At 52.5% G+C, this 5,266-nt stretch overlaps 1 pseudogene; it reads left to right on the top strand.

The window, feature by feature from the left end:
• The first annotated feature begins 3,602 nt into the window (after nucleotides 1-3,602).
• Nucleotides 3,603-4,381, top strand: LOC143781677 (histone H4-like; annotated as a pseudogene).
• The last annotated feature ends 885 nt before the right edge of the window (nucleotides 4,382-5,266 follow it).

Here is a 5,266-nt window from a genome sequence, read left to right as displayed (position 1 = left end):
CATCTTTATGCTGATGACACACAACTATACACGTCATCCCCTGACCTTACCCCCGCTGTACTACAGAACACCACTGACTGTCTGTCCGCAGTCTCCAACATCATGTCCGCTCTCTATCTGAAACTCAACCTCTCCAAAACTGAACTTCTTCTACTCCTGCCGTCTACTAACCTCCCTAAACCTGACGTTTCCCTCTCCGTGGGTGGCACCATAATAACAACCCGGCAGCAGGCGCGCTGTCTGGGTGTTACGTATGACTCCAATCTCTTGCCTGCTCTTGTCACTTACACTTAAAGAACATCTATAGCATCCGCATCTTTCTCACCATGGAAACAACAAAGACCCTCACTGTTGCTTTGATTCACTCCCGCCTGGAATCAACTTTCTCCACCCCAGAACAACCTTAATGCAGTAGCCAGGATCATCTACCCGGCTAATCGGCACTCGGACTTGTCCACTCTTCACCATTCATTGCACTGGCTGCCCATTATTATAGGATCCAATTCACCCTGCTTGTTCTCACCCACAAAGCTTTCCACAGTCCGGCACTCCTACATCTCCTCCCTCATCTGTAGCACCCTACACGTCCCCTCCACAATGCGGCTCCCCTACATCTCCTCCCTCATTTTTATCACCCAACTCCTCCTCTCCACAGTGCAGCCCTTCTACATCTCCTCCATCATTTCTATCACCCTACCTGTACTCTCCACTGTGCAGCCCCCCTACATCTCCTCCCTCATTTCTATCACCTACCTGTACTCTCCACAGTGCGGCCTCCTACATCTCCTCCCTCATTTCTATCACCCTACCTGTACTCTCCACAGTGCGGCCCCCTACATCTCCTCCCTCATATATATCACCTTCCTGTACTCTCCACAGTGCGGCCCCCTACATCTCCTCCCTCATTTCTATCACCTACCTGTACTCTCCACAGTGCGGCCTCCTACATCTCCTCCCTCATTTCTATCACCCTACCTGTACTCTCCACAGTGCGGCCCCCCTACATCTCCTTCCTCATTTCTATCACCTACCTGTACTCTCCACAGTGCGGCCCTCCTACATCTCCTCTCTCATATCTATCACCTTCCTGTACTCTCCACAGTGCGGCCCTCCTACATCTCCTCCCTCATTTCTATCACCCTACCTGTACTCTCCACAGTGCGGCCCCCCTACATCTCCTCCCTCATTTCTATCACCCTACCTGTACTCTCCACAGTGCGGCCCTCCTATATCTCCTCCCTCATTTCTATCACCCTACCTGTACTCTCCACAGTGCGGCCTCCTACATCTCCTCCCTCATTTCTATCACCCTACCTGTACTCTCCACAGTGTGGCCCTCCTACATCTCCTTCCTCATTTCTATCACCTATCTGTACTCTCCACAGTGCGGCCTCCTACATCTCCTTCCTCATTTCTATCACCTATCTGTACTCTCCACAGTGCGGCCCCCCTACATCTCCTCCCTCATTTCTATCACCCTACCTGTACTCTCCACAGTGCGGCCCCCCTACATCTCCTTCCTCATTTCTATCACCTATCTGTACTCTCCACAGTGTGGCCTCCTACATCTCCTCCCTCATTTCTATCACCCTACCTGTACTCTCCACAGTGCGGCCCTCCTACATCTCCTCCCTCATTTCTATCACCCTACCTGTACTCTCCACAGTGTGGCCCTCCTACATCTCCTCCCTCATTTCTATCACCTTCCTGTACTCTCCACAGTGCGGCCTCCTACATCTCCTCCCTCATTTCTATCACCCTACCTGTACTCTCCACAGTGTGGCCCCCCTACATCTCCTCCCTCATTTCTATCACCTACCTGTACTCTCCACAGTGCGGCCTCCTACATCTCCTCCCTCATTTCTATCACCCTACCTGTACTCTCCACAGTGCGGCCCCCCTACATCTCCTCCATCATTTCTATCACCTACCTGTACTCTCCACAGTGCGGCCCTCCTACATCTCCTCCCTCATTTCTATCACCTACCTGTACTCCCCACAGTGCGGCCTCCTACATCTCCTCCCTCATTTCTATCACCTTCCTGTACTCTCCACAGTGCGGCCCCCTTACATCTCCTCCCTCATTTCTATCACCTACCTGTACTCTCCACAGTGCGGCCCCCTACTTCCTCTCCCTCGTTTCTATCACCTACCTGTACTCTCCACAGTGCGGCCTCCTACATCTCCTCCCTCATTTCTATCACCTACCTGTACTCTCCACAGTGCGGCCTCCTACATCTCCTCCCTCATTTCTATCACCTACCTGTACTCTCCACAGTGCGGCCTCCTACATCTCCTCCCTCATTTCTATCACCTTCCTGTACTCTCCACAGTGCGGCCCTCCTACATCTCCTCCCTCACTTCTATCACCTACCTGTACTCTCCACAGTGCGGCCTCCTACATCTCCTTCCTCATTTCTATCACCTACCTGTACTCTCCAAAGTGCGGCCTCCTACATCTCCTCCCTCATTTCTATCACCTACCTGTACTCTCCACAGTGCGGCCTCCTACATCTCCTCCCTCATTTCTATCACCTACCTGTACTCTCCACAGTGCGGCCCTCCTACATCTCCTCCCTCATTTCTATCACCCTACTCATCCTCTCCACAGTGCGGCCCCCCTACATCTCCTCCCTCATATCTATCACCTTCCTGTACTCTCCATAGTGCGGCCCCCTACATCTCCTCCCTCATTTCTATCACCTACCTGTACTCTCCACAGTGCGGCCCCCCTACATCTCCTTCCTCATTTCTATCACCGTACTCATCCTCTCCACAGTGCGGCCCTCCTACATCTCCTCCCTCATTTCTGTTTATCGACCTACTCGCTCATTCGGCTCTGTAAGCGACTTTTGACTAACCTCTGCACTAATCCGTACCTCCCACTCCCACAATAAAATTTGTATGGAATCTTCCAGATCCGCTGATCACTGCTCCTGGATGATGAAGGTAATAAAAATACACAGAAAAAGGAAAAATGGAGCCACTGCAGGAAGGTGAGAGGCTGCTGTGTGATTACAGGGTGAACTCCGCTCCTTCCTCCTCTGCGGATATTGCGGCACTTTCTCCAGTTACCAGAATTCTGCGACTTTCATATCGTTCTGATGTAATTATTATTACTGCTCATAAATAAGACAAGGAGCCCCCGACATGGACCAATAGTGACACCTGTGTCTGTGCCCAGATCTACCACTAGGGGGCAAGGACTCAGACAGTGCGGACAATATGTGCGGTAATATCGCCCCCGTGTGGTCACTGCTCTGAACGGCTCATTACAAGAAACTAACAGGACAGGAATCCCTCACTGTCTGCCGGATAGGAGTTGTAGTCACATCCACCTTCTCGTCTCCACATATAGATATCACACACAAGGCCCGGAAGTGTTATTATCACTACACAGCTCATCACACATCACTGAGGAGAGAGAAAGAAAGGGAAATACAGTCATAAGATCAGCCAATCAGTGAGAGGGGAGGAGCCTGTATTGTGACACGCCCCCGAGAGGCGGCATCTTTGTCCAGTTCTCACTCCGGTCCGCTCACGCTCCATATAAGGGAAGGACTCCGTGCTGATCTCACAGTCTGCTGAAGATTTTTTGAACGATGTCTGGTCGCGGGAAAGGAGGGAAAGGTCTCGGGAAGGGCGGCGCCAAGCGGCACAGGAAGGTGCTCCGGGATAACATCCAGGGCATCACCAAGCCTGCAATCCGCCGTCTCGCTCGCAGGGGAGGCGTCAAGCGCATCTCCGGCCTCATCTATGAGGAGACTCGCGGCGTCCTGAAAGTCTTCCAGTGGAGAACGTGATCCGTGACGCCGTCACCTACACCGAGCACGCCAAGAGGAAGACCGTCACCGCCATGGACGTGGTGTACGCGCTCAAGCGCCAGGGCCGCACTCTCTACGGCTTCGGAGGTTAATGCTTCTCCGCTCCGTCCTCACCCCCCAAAGGCTCTTCTCAGAGCCGCCCACAACTCCTGGGGAAGGGCTGCAATTCCTGCTGCGGGGCCGGGATACATCCGGTGCTCTGGATTGTAGCTGAGGGGCCTAATGTCTGCGGTACAGGAGGCAGAGCTCCTCGGGAACTGTCCTATTCCAGCGTGTGGGGAGAAGGGACGAGTGCTCCGCTGTGAACACGGGGCGGTGTGGAGGGTATATGGTCGGTGTGCGGGTGATCGATGTCAGCATTACTGAGTCTGCGGTGTAACCCGGGAACTATAGGCCGGATTGGGGTATTGGTAGTTTGTGATGATCCCTGTGGAGTGAGGCCACTGATCACTAAACGCCTGCGATCACCCGAGATCCACTGGACCGACTCCGCGTGTTCCAAGGATGTGGACAAATTGAGAAGTGAGCGGAAATATCACATTCTGTAGTTAGCCAATTACTAGGCTTCAAGTCCACGGCTCCGCCCACAGGGAGGTGTCACTGTTAACCATTTGGTGTCTGTTATTTCTTGCCGTTCTCGATAGTCCGTGATTTCCTATCCGCAGTGACCGGAGCCTGAAGTTTTAACTAAAGAGAAGCGCAGATCGGCCGGAGAATTCCTTATTACAGACCACGGCGCAGGTGAGCTCTCGGTAGAGCGGACCTGAGAGGGAACTGCAGATCGATGACGCATTTCTGGGGCGTGTATGTTACGGGTGTTCACTTTTATCTGCTCTCTGATTGGTCGGTCACTGAGCGGTTATTGATTTTGAATTTCCCGCTCATTGTAAGATTTGTTATTTTTAGATGTTACAATATTGTGGGAAAACAAAAAGAAAATCATTCAGGATCAGCAGCAACCGTTCATCATCATGAGTAAGCACTATATGGGGGTATCGGGATACACAGCACTATATCGGGGTATCGGGATACACAGCTGTATATTGAGGTTTGGGGGAATGCAGCACTGTGTGTGTGTGTGTGTGTGTGTATATATATATATATATTTGGATCCCGTCAGCCCCGGGTTCTGGGCCCCTGCAGATGCTCAGAGAGGGGACTTCCTGCTCCTCTGGCTGATGTCATGGTGGGAACCTCCAGACTGGGGGGCGCTGTCTTCTGACTTTTCTGTTCCGGTCCTTTAGCAGAAGAGGCCGGGACTGCGGGATCTCATGACCTCCTGCGGTTGTGGCCACATTACACCTGTGAGCGGATCCCAGTGATGGATCTTATCTGCAGTTTCTATGTTCACTTTGTTCTGACCCGAAGTCTCCCAGAATCTCCTGAGCGCACACTGGAGCTGTGAGTCCTCTGCTCCCAGGAGAAGCGTCTGAGGGGCTGGG

Source organism: Ranitomeya variabilis, chromosome 6, assembly GCF_051348905.1.
Source record: "Ranitomeya variabilis isolate aRanVar5 chromosome 6, aRanVar5.hap1, whole genome shotgun sequence".
NCBI lineage: Eukaryota > Metazoa > Chordata > Amphibia > Anura > Dendrobatidae > Ranitomeya > Ranitomeya variabilis.
This window is presented reverse-complemented; position numbering and strand designations above follow the sequence as displayed.